General features: G+C 37.9%; 1 protein-coding gene across 1 annotated transcript in view; it reads right to left on the minus strand.

The window, feature by feature from the left end:
• Positions 1-12,621, minus strand: part of LOC100891646 — a 49,232-nt gene that overhangs the window by 19,289 nt on the left and 17,322 nt on the right. The window contains exon 2 of the mRNA XM_003728043.3: positions 3,756-3,977. The gene's annotated coding sequence lies outside the window, so the exon portion shown is untranslated. The remainder of the gene's footprint in view (positions 1-3,755; positions 3,978-12,621) is intronic.

The following is a 12,621-nucleotide window of genomic DNA, read 5'->3' on the forward strand; positions in this document are numbered from 1 at the left end:
TCCCACACTCCCAATCACCTCCGTCATGGTTTTGTAGACATTTGGAGTCACTCCAGCGGAACAAACGAAGAAATAAGACATAACGAGGATGGGTGGGAAAGAGAAAGAGAAAGAAGGAAGAGGGAGAGAAAACCACAGACATAAATAAAAGCGATGTTTGATCTAAAATGAACCGGGGGAAAAATCGAGAAGAAAATATTGGAAAGAATGGAGGAGAACAAAGGCTGGAATGCACCGCGCATCATGTGACTGCCATGCATAGTAATTAACCCGTTGAGTCTGGTTCACCTTCGTCTGACCGGGACAAACGTAAATATTGGAGGACAATGCATCGGAGAACTTCTGGCCCTGCATGTGGTGGAATACCGCTGCGTCATTCACCTGGCACGGTTGTACTGCTCTCTGTTTTATATGCAAGTCGAGTGTTAATTGCGCGCGCGAACCCACCGGCGATTATCGAAAAATCGATTATCGTCTCAAGGCATGATTCCATTGTCTGTATCCACAACACAGTCGGGAGAAAATTATAAACCAGACGAACCACATCAAAAAGAGAGAGAGAGAAAATATGTCCACGAGCCAAGTTTGTACATCAAAGTGTAAATCAACTCCACAGCTTGGTCTAACACACAACAACATCAACAACAACAACAACAACAATTTATTCAGTAAGTTGGACGTGATCATGAACGAATAAACTTGATCATGAGTTTTAAGGAGGTAATTTGTGAAGAAAATCCATGAACTACATAACCTAATTAATGAATACCAAATCAAATCATTCAAATGGACACATTCTACACCGATGGTTGTTGTAAAGCTGAAAATTGTATGGACATAGAACCCATTCTTATTTTCAGTTGAGATTGAAAATACAGTATAAAATGTCCAATGCTAATGAAGGAAATCAAATGCTGATGCACAGAAGCAAAAGAAAGTTGAAGTCATGTACTTATTCTCAATCATAGTCTAACGAATTGACAAAACTTGCACTTAGAAATAAGAAGAAAAAAATCGGGAAAAGTATATTGCCCCAATGACCCCGATATCAACCCGCCACCAAAACATTGGGGCATAACAATGCAAAATGGCGCCAAGGAATGAGATGAAATTCAACGCATACCTTTCAGACTTGGGTTCAGCATCCGGAGGTCATGTGACATTCAATTGACATTCGCTTCCTCTTTTATCATAATGGGCTATTATCGATCTATATTAGATATCACACGTGTCGTCTGCCGTGAAAGTGGGCTTCATAATAGGACGATTTTAGATCTAGAAACGTAAACTCGCTTTAGAAAAAAAAAACTCATGATGGGATCCAATCTGCTTTAATAGCGATGGTCGACATGACAGACAATAATGCTTTTTATTTGTACTTAAGCTCTTAATGACAAAAGAGTTAAGATCTATGACCGTGAACTCGCTTTAGAAATACATTCTTTAAATAGAATACAGGAAATGTATATGCTGCAATCTGTTGGTCGCCATTTCAATCTGTTGTTTATATCAAGAGATCAGATCTATGTTTAAGAAGTCACCTTTAAAATGGGTTTTATACATAAAATACATAAAATGAATATTCTGTTTCAATAGTGGTTGTCGCACTGGTAGACAGATAATTTTTTGTTTTTATTTTGAATCTCTTAACAGAATAATTATTGTGAAAACGCCTTTGAAAACATATATTATATAAAATACAGGTAATGTATCTGTTGCAATCTGTTTTAAACAGTGGTGTTTGCACTGGCAGACATTAAACAAAGAATCTGACTTACTTGACTCATTGATAAAAAGAATGAAAAACTAAAAATATGCTGATCTTTGTAAGAAGTCACAATTTTGGACAAATTCCAGCAGATTTGCGATTATCTGCCAGTAACTTTCAAATCATTGTTTGTCTTCATTAGATGTGAGCTTCGTGTGTGTGACAAAGTTATTAATAGGACGTTTTTTTATAGTAATGATCAATTTAATAATAAAAACACATATGTCCTGAATTTGTGTTTTACAGAACATACCGATTCTGAATTTATCTTTCTAAGATCAGTTAAATCTGCACACTAGCATCCTGTATGATACCAAACTTGAAAGGGTCGTCAGACAGTGCTATTTTATAGCTCGCCACCCCTGGCCTCGATCACACGTGGGAAAAATCATATTCCATCGAGGGAAACAAATGTTATATTTTTAGTTCATAGTTATGATAGTTGACAATCTGGCGGAAACTGTACCCAGGTCCACGTGAGAACGGTGTTGCTATTTGTTTTACTTTTCTACCGTTGTGGGCTCGCGTGGGGGTAATTCATATTTTTGTTCAATATTTCTCAACAATATATCCATACTGTACCCGTTTTCATGCATGTACAAACACACAAAATACAACCGTTATCGAAATCGAAAGCACTGCCCTTCAAAATATCCGAGGCCGTTTACTTGCACTATAGCAGTGTAGACAGTCGTAATTGTATATGGTTTTACGAATATTGATTTTCTTAACGACTGAGTGTAAATAATAGTGCAATGCGAACTTTTGGACTCGTGGTTTTACTATGTCAACAGTAAACGAAAAAAATACATCGGTTTGTAAATCAGAAGCTCCATAATTATATATATACCTCCTGCATGTACACACACGCGCTCATCTCACACACACATACAAAATGTATGATGAACGTATGTATGTATGAATATTTGTATATATACTTAGCTTTGTAGGTTGAAGTAGTTATTGTCCTATTTTTTTCGAAATGTAACTCGTTCCTTCGCCAGGTAGGTTACACAATTATATAGATGAATTATAAAGATATAATACTTGGCAGAAATGTATTTTCAAATCGTCTTTCTTATGTTTCTTAGTAGACGCAAATAAGTGGACATAAACGTACATAACTATACATATATAGGCCTACACACACTATATATATATACATTCACACATAATGTACATATACATACATTATTGGCAAGAGTACAAGTTGATATACACCACTATAGAAGCCGGTCCTCGTGGAAAATTCCACCACTCCTAACCAATATGCATTTACAATCGTATTCCCTTCGTTGGAAGCTACCTTCCAAAGGTGTGCGTGGATTGGCGTGTGCGCAGTGGCGTACGCAGGATTTTTTCAAGGGGGGGGTTTTGAAATCGCAACGACTCAGGAAAATTTGAAAATCGCGCCGGCCAAAAAGTCGCTCAGTGGGGGGGGGGGGGGGGGGGGGGGGGGGGGGGGGGGGGGGTAAGCGGACACTTTTTTTTTTTTTTTTTGGGAGTCCAAAAAAAAATCGCAACGACTTAGCCAGCCGAAAAGTCGCTCAGTGGGGGGGGGGGGGGGGGGGGGGGGGGGGGGGGGGGGGGGGGGGGGGGGGGTAAGAGGACACTTTTTTTTTTTGTCTCGAAATTTGAAAAATTGACATTTTGCTCCGTTGGGTGGGGGGTAAGGTCACCTTTCTTAGGTCAGCCATGGGGGTGATTTTTTTTTTTTTCTGATTTTTTTTTTTTAATAATTTAAAAAAAACAAAACAAAAAAAAAAAAATCCAAAGGGGGGGGGGGGGGTTTTAGGGATTTTTAGGGGATTTACACACATAAAAATACCAAAGGGGGGAGTTTAACCCCCAAACACCCCCCCCTGCGTACGCGCCTGCGTGTGCGTGTGTGTGTGAGGGGGGGGGGGGGGAGGGTAGACATATATATTTGGGTTGAAAGAATAAGATTTAGAATAGAGTACAATAAAGTGAAAGATTTTCTTTTTACCTGAATGTCTGAACGTCGCCACGGCGGATGGAGCTTGTAAACCAGGGGTGTAGACGTATGAAATTGGGGGTACAAGCCGGTGTTTTTTATTCCTTTTATTGACGGCGGGAACCACTCGATCGGAAGAATCGCTCCGGTTATGCTCGATCTATTGACTGGTATTCAATGCATCCAGGGCTACACCTTCCATCTCAAACACTCACCAAAAAATCCAGAGGTGATCTATATAAAGAACGAAAAATGAAGAACATTTAACGATAATATTTTACGTCTTCTATAGATGATACAACATTGAAGATAAAACGTTAAGTACGAAACATGCTCGGTGATCGTTGTTCCATAGTCAGTATCCTACACGATCCGAAATCTCAACGTCGGCTTTGGACCCAATATAACAGAACTACACACAACCCTACCTTGAACCTGGAACCAAATCGCATTCCTAACCCTGAATCTTTGTCAAATGAAGGCCGGAGGAATTGTCGCCGGAGGAATTATCGCCGGAGTTTGGAGAAGAAAAGACAGTCAAAAAAAGTGATAGGCTAGATGTCGTTGAAGGTTGTAGACAGACATGACAGTCAACAATATTTTCATTCATTTTCACTTCCTCTTCAACCCCACTATGGATCCTATTCCAAAAAAATACAACGATAGTGATATATTACCGGGAGACGAACTCCAATAAGCGATATCAAAAAGTCTGAAACGTGTACCTGAAGTCCATCCAAACATGTCCCGTGACGCTAGCCTTTAAGGTAACATAAAAACGCCACGAAATCCACAGTAAGCATAGAACGCTTGATATACAATAATCAAAACATTACCGTTTCCCAGCTCTCTTTTCCATGTGACTGAAAACAAATAATACCAACTACTGAACCAATCTTTTTGTTATTTATCCCCTGTCTGCCGAGCAATTTCACACTCTTTTATTGGACATTTGCCAGCTTTTGAAGCGCTTCTCTTTGTGTATTTGTTTAGTATTGTCTTGGTGCCCTACTATATAAAGCATTCTGCCACCTGTTCTTGCAAACCATGCACGTCAACTTCTCATTATTCTGCTTGATTAAGCTCTATTGCATGCATATCTCAAATGCAAGCTGAACAACCACACACATTAGTGACTTGCAAATCGGAACAAGTAGTTACAGTCACAGTGACATGTCCTTGACAAAATTGATACGATTACTATGATAAATCACACAAAAACCATTAGCGTTTGCGCTGTTAAATAACCTGAACAAATTCCTTACTAAAACGAGATATTTCTGTAATCATTATTCCCGCTTTCACTACATCGACATTCGAGATTTTCCTACATTTTAATCACAAGCTGAAAGGCACCATATTATTCAACATTCTGGTAGCATTTATTATGTGATGGATGTTGCACAATGGTTGCACCATCTCTGTTGTTTCTTTTCGGGAAAACTCGGCCAATTTCGGGAAATCACGTGCAAACTCGGGCAGGGTCGATAGCACTCAAGTGTGACATTTTAACACGTGGCTCTGTTACACAAAAAGTTTTGACCAATCAAAAGTCAGAACCATTGTAATTTTTCGAGTATGAGCCAATCAGATTCCACCTTTTGACGTGTCGTAAACCGACATCATTCATAATTCGCTGATGCTAAAAGCTCTTTACCGACGTCCAACCAATCAGAACCGCTCATTAGCAATCAAAAAATTATGGCGTTAATTTATTATGTTTTGTAATTGCGTCTTATCTCAACGTTTAATATAAAACCCCAGGTATAGAGATAGATTGTGACTAATTATTTATATATACTATATGAAATGTAACAGGGCTCCAGAATTGTGACAAACAAGTGTGTTGTCTTTGTATTCTTACTAGTGGATGATAATTTTAGCTGTTAAGTTTACACTACGTTAATTCGAAAAATCAATATAAAACACAAATGCAACTAGACTTTCGGGAAATCAACCTACGACAATTTCAAAGGCCTTGTACATCACCTTTTGAAATATGCAAGCATTACAATGAGGTATTACGTAATCTGAACATGATATCTATGGGACATACAATCGGGTATTGAAAATGCTAGTGAGTTGATTTTTCGAAAGTAGTTACGATCGTGTCCTAAATAGTCGATTCGTTATACAAACTGGGCAAGTCACGATGAAGAATTGAAAACTTCCTCCCTCTCTCTCACATGGTGCATCCGCAAGCCTACTGTATATCTACATCACCATGCAAGCCGATACTTACAAGCATCTAACGAAAGAAAGTAATCATTTATTTATTTGTTCGTGTTTTCTTTAAAAGGCAGGGTAGTCCAATTCAGAGCCGCGGAGGGCATGCTTTAAAAGTGAGCCCTGCAATGAATGCTAGTTAATATTTATGTAAGATATCTATATGAGATACGGATGCCTTCGTTATTCACATTTTCAATTTTCAAAGCAAACCCGCTAACCTTCAGCATAGCACTTAAGATGGCTGTATACCTTAATAAACTTCTTCTAAAAAGGCCTATAATACGTATAAACAGCTTCCGGGGAAGGTTCCTTTTCGGGACGGTGTACTTTTGTGGCGACCATATCCAAATGCCCTTCTCAGCTAGCCTAAACAGATTAACATCCGCCAATAATAGCTACTATAAACAGTCATATTTTGCCTGCCATTCAGGCTGGTATAATCCGATTTTGACGGTGAGCGCGTTGAATACAAGAGAGAGGAAGAAGGGCTAGATAGCCTGCAAGCATGTCGGGACGATATCCCAGCAGTAAGCCATTATTATAACTATACCGAAATCATAATCATATTGTAAGCATTTAATTGTAGATGGGTGACGTAGATTACACAGATGGCGATCGTGTTTTCAGCTTAAATTTCCTGCTTTATCGCCTTTAACTCGACTTGACCGCGGCGCTATGGCTTCCCAATGTGTTATCTACAGCTGACTTCCGAAGAAGTGAATATAAGAACATGGATTGACCTAGAAATATCATCTGTTAGAGGGTGCCGAACAGGTTCTAATTTTCTCCTTTTAGAATACCGACTTGGTAGCCTACTTTTCCATGCAATTGAGCCAAATTCCGGAAGGTGAATGCGGGGTATTAAGTAAAACACAATAAGTGAATTATACAGAGGTGAATACCTTGATTTCAGGGATCCTACTAGATATGTATTTAGATTAAATGCTGATTTTGATTAAGTTAGTTTGCCCAATACCTTGTATTTTTGGATAGTGACGCAAGTTGTCCAGGTTGCGAGTACACGAACGTCACAGAACCTAATCCCTGCAGATTCTGTTCGCGATATCGTGATATAGTTTACAAACGTGGTTTCGTGTCAAAAGAGGTACCAAAAAGGACAAGGAACCAAAAAAAAAAGGTAATTCTTAGCTTTGAATCAACTAGACTGCCTCCAAAAACCTTGTATCTATCTTTAGAAAAATGCCGCTCGACCCAACCGATCAACGTCAACAGTTTCCTTATCCGAGAGGACCCCTGATCGGTACCGGTTCCGCTGCGTGTACAACCGAAGAGAGATACACGTCTTGCGTTAATGCGCGATTTGCGTAATCAACGGCGAAGGACCTCTGGGGGATATCTTTCTAAGACACCCGAAAGGCACACATCTACACGTCTGTCAATTCAAAGGAGACTTCCGTCTTCAATTAGAAGTTTTGCTAGGGGTAATTGATTCGACATGACAAACCTGATATTCAGTCTGATGGTGAGAGCGGAGATTAATGTGTCTCTTGTTTCTTTTCGAATGGAACTTCGCTCTATTTGGCATGAAATGAGCCATGACATTTCTCTGAATTAGAATAGGGTTTTTAATTTGTCTGAATGTTTCCATGTCTGATGCTCGATTGTGGAGCAAGCAAATAAATCTTATTTTACCGGTTTGACATTATAAAACCATTGGTTCATTTCGTTTGAAAGACTTTATAATATTTGTGTTCTTTGGACAAATAATATGAATAAAGAAGCAATATTATATTGTGCAACTCTGTATCCCCCTGTCCGACAATACCGAAGAATGTAATGTAAAGTGACTGACAAATGCAGTCGTTTCGAAGTTAAGACGTAATGGAATAACAAAAATTTAAGAATAAGAAATTTAGAATAAGAATTTAGAAATAAGCTTCGTGAAACCACATGCTATGTCAGATATCTATCATGTATATTTCGTAATCGGTTCATTTAAAATGGGCAAAAATGTCTTATATTATTAAATAACCACATCATTTAAATTTAGTGAAGTATAATGTTAAGTATTTACTGCACTAAAAATAAACATAAGTCATGACCATCTCATGTTTCCATCTTTATGACAATGTCATCCTCCTGCTTGCTGATTGATGTGGAAATTTTGGCATCTCTAAAACCATTGTCTTTATCGAGAGTCATGAATACATCCGATGACGTCATACTGATACCACAAACGAGGCCAGGAACATATCCATGAGTGATACGTCCGAACCATGTTCTTTAACGAGAAACATTCGCGGCAAGAGTTGTATTTCTGCTTTGTTCTTTACAAGTTTAACCTTCACATTAAACGAAAAGACAGACAATAACTCATAAAGAAGAAAAAAAGTTTTAAATATTTTAAATAAAGCATTGTGATGTCCGAAGCTCAGATTGTAACGATTCGGTGTTAAAGATGTCAAATTGGTGAGCTGGGTAGCGTTTCACAAAACTTGTCATCAGCGACAAATGACATTCTTTGTTATAAGCTACAGAAATCCTTGTTTCTGATTGGTTATCAGCAGATTTGTCACTGATTTTTGTCATTTGTCATTGAAAAAGGCTTTGTGAAACGGACCCCTGGTGTTGATCATTGTAAGTGTTGATTGAAGGTAGGTGTTTCAAACCTCCATTAGAAAGCAGCATACAATAATACTCAAAATAAGACACTCAAGTTTTCAAGAAATTGCTTCTTACCGGGCACCTATTTACTACCCCCGGATGGAGAGCGGCGAATGTAGATTAATAATAATAATAATAATAATATTTAATTTTTATATAGCGCTTAATACAAATGTCTCTAAGCGCTTTACAAATATACTATTACCCCGGTCATTGGATTCAGTGCTTGCCCGCACACATATATCGTACCAAAGGACATTATTTCAAACGGCTGTTTGTATGTGTGTGTGTGTATGAGGGTGGGGGTGTCACTAGAGGGGATGGGGTGGACTCGTGACATACTCGTTTGAAATGGCGTCGCGATGCCCAAAACGATCATGACCTATTCTGTAAAGTCGCATTAATTTCATTGCGTAACATTTCCTTTTATCTGTTGCCATACGTTTAAACAACGGAAACCACAATTGAACTGCCTACAATATGATATTCTAGAATGCAAATGAATCAGAGATATGCCTTCTATATACTCAAACCCTTTTAGACGGGCGATGATGTTGATACAACCCATATCGGCACATTATGTCCATATATCTGTATCGTTGTCCGCCAAATAAAAGGCGTTAAAAATGGGTCTACAAAGAGAGAGTGAAAACGTAGATAAATAAGAGAGGAGCAAACGGGAGGACAGAATAAGAGACATTCAGTATCATCAAGGGAAGGGAAATTGGGAGAACAGGAAAAGTGTGAAAATAGCAATACTTTCGGCTAATCTCGGTAAAAATCCCCTTCAGAAGTTGGCCCAGCGATGTCCCTTGGTTATAAGCATGCACGGCGGGCGGAACGAAGGGATTTCCTTATCCTCTGTCATTAAGGGAAATCAACCGTCATGATCAATTTTAGTCAAAATTAAAGAACCGTTTACTCACAGATAATAAAGTGTATGTCAAACAATTTAGAAAATACAATTTCATACACTTATATTCAAAGTACATGTAATAATATTGTAGTAAATCTATATTCAGAATTAACATAAAACCCCTTTCCAATCTATTCGATGCTTACAACCTCAATAAAGATATATTGAACAGAAGTTTACTTGAGTCATGGACTTCCTAATTTATTTATGATGTTACTTCAAGTTCTCAACTAGTTATAGCTATAAAGGTGTGTATATTCAAAATATGATTTGAAATGAATCATGGGTCCAGGTGTTCGAATTACGTACGAGTTGGCAGCAGTCACGTGTTTTTGTCATGTGATCTGTATCCAACTAGGATTATACATGTACATTTGCTACAAAATTCCCCCTTTTTTAATCCGATCGGGACACTAAGCTTAACCTCGGTCACCTTGTGGACAATTAATACATCCTTTCCAAAAAATTGTCTGAGACACACGTGGGCATAGTCTTCAACCATACAGACACCAATTAATGTTTGTTAGCAGTCTAAAGTTGATGATTTCAAAAAAGCAAAAAACAATAAATATTAATGTTGAAGAGAATCACATCTGATATGGACAGCACAATTTGATCAACTCATCTCTTGCAAGCATGATACACCACAGCAAATACAGTATTGCATATATAAATACACTTTTAAAAGAAATTTATGATGTTTATGTACATTACATTGCACAATCTCATATATTTTACAATCTTTTGAAAAGTAAAATCATAATGTAACGTTAATTTAATCGAGAAAGTGAGAGAAGGAGAGAGAGAGAGAGAGAGAGAGAGATAGAGAGGGAGAGTGGGGGAGGGGGAGGGGTGGAGCAGAAAAAGAAAATAACATAATTGAAAGGAGAGTCTGAGCCATTTCAAGGATCTGATTCATACCCATTTCATTGACATTTTGTTAAAGACTACTATTATAACCACAATTAAATTATTAAACTAGAATGGAAACACGGTCTCACCTTCATTGAAAGCCGTTAAGACCTTTAACCCAACATTCAGTCGAGAAGAAGCAAGTACAAAGAAAGGGTAAAGTACAGTCTACTTCAAGCCCCACTCAACACAAAACACACATTTGGAAATCGAGAAACATTGCACATCGGTTCTATTCATCCAAGCTTTTGCACAAACACTTGCAAACCTTTATGAAAATTATGTTAATGAGATAATACTGTCTACCACCCCCTCTTAACCTACACATATGATTTTGAAGGAAATACGAAGTTCTGAAAGAATAATATTATGGCAAGACCAGAAGTCTTTAATAAGCTATGCCCAAATTATGATGACACAGTTTATGTTCATGTTATAGGCGAACGGGAAAGGGGTAGAGGCAAGATATGGGGGGGGGGGGGATTCCATACAAAAATTATGGATTGACGCATAATGCATCATAAATGGCTCATCAACACAAATTCGTAAATATTTGTGCTGGCTCGCTTCGGTAGCTCGCTACATTTAAAAAGATGGAAAAGTTGATATTCGACAAGACATGGCAGCCCCTCCCCTCCCCCGGCAAAATTGTGCCTGATGGCCCATATTCATTCTTCAAATCGATCTTGTTGATACAATTACTATAATTAATGTCGGTCGTAAGTCGTTTCCTCCCAGACATGCGTGGACGATATGAAATGATCTTATCTTGTACCCACAACTTTCCTGTTATTCTCTTTTATCCCCATCTAAAGTAATTAATTTCTTGTCGACACCATAATGAAACTCAAAGGAGAGTGGCTGGAGATATAGCGTGTATGAAGCATAGGGGCGGCATGGGCGTAGAGACGGACGAACAGTGCCTCTCATCGAATGCCAGTAGCTACGCCCCCAACCCTCCCCCCCCCCGCAAAAAAAAGGGAAGGAAAAGAACAAGTGTCAAAGTAGTACGGGAAAAGACGAATGAAGAGAAAAAGAAAAGAAGAAAAAGAAAAAGAAGAAGAGGAAGAAGAAGAAGAAGAAGAAGAAGAAGAAGAAGAAGAAGAGAAGAAGAAGAAGAAGAAAAAGAAAAGAACAAGAAAGTCTGAGTATTTACAATACATTAGGATGTATGCCCAGACAAATATATAGAGTGCCGTTGCTAGTCATTATATTTTACAGCTAGCAATTACCAAATAAAACCACGAATACCTATTCTTTTGAAAAGGAAGTGGTGATTAGCAATTGCTTTGAAGATCAGTAGAAGTATGAAAAAAATTCGCTGAAAGAAAGATAGAGTATGTCTCATATTTCTACCGAATCGCATTTCCGCTTGCCTTAAAATGTCAAACGCATACGGATATCATAAAAGCATTTGAAATCCCCAATCTGACATTTCAGAAGCAGCACAGAATTGTTATCATACAGAGACAATATGAAATACAGTCAGCAGATGTATTCAAGTGAATTATCTGCGGAAACTTTGTGGAAAAGTGATTGCAAAGAATTTGTATTCATTATCTCGTGAAAAAATTGAAGAGGAAATGTAAAAGTAATCCACAAAAATAATTCCCAATAATAATGGTAATACAAAAATAACAGCAACAAAAGAACTTAAAGGTAAAGACCAGTATTGGAAACGCCCCAATTTCAAAAAATGAAATGGAAGCTCTCATTACCAATCATGTAAGAATATATTTTGACTAATACATGATGATAAAAAATTTGCCGGGAAACCGCCTACTAATTCATATGTTTGGTAAATTTGTTTCTCTCATGGTCTGTGAGAGATATAGGGTAGTCCCATATACATCTTTCTGTGTATAGGGCTTGTAACTTTACGAAGAATGGGCCAAATTTCTTATCATTTTGATGATTCCAGAACCTTGCAGATGCTAGATGCTAGATGATCAACCTTTTCTGATCGATTCCACAACGTTTCTTTCACAATGCAATCGCATGACCATAACTGGTCTTTACCTTTAAGCCAGGAAATTGTGAAATAATTTGTTTTTTCATTTTACAAAATATATAATAACTAATGACAAACAAATGCATGTGACTAGCTAATCGTATTTTTTTCACAAACTCAATAACCTTCTGACATAAGAAGAATTAGGTACATTTTTACAAAGCTCAGCCAAGCTTGCCCTATTT

Source organism: Strongylocentrotus purpuratus, unplaced genomic scaffold (genome assembly GCF_000002235.5).
Source record: "Strongylocentrotus purpuratus isolate Spur 01 unplaced genomic scaffold, Spur_5.0 spur5_scaffold_8, whole genome shotgun sequence".
In the NCBI taxonomy this organism is placed as follows: Eukaryota; Metazoa; Echinodermata; class Echinoidea; order Camarodonta; family Strongylocentrotidae; genus Strongylocentrotus; species Strongylocentrotus purpuratus.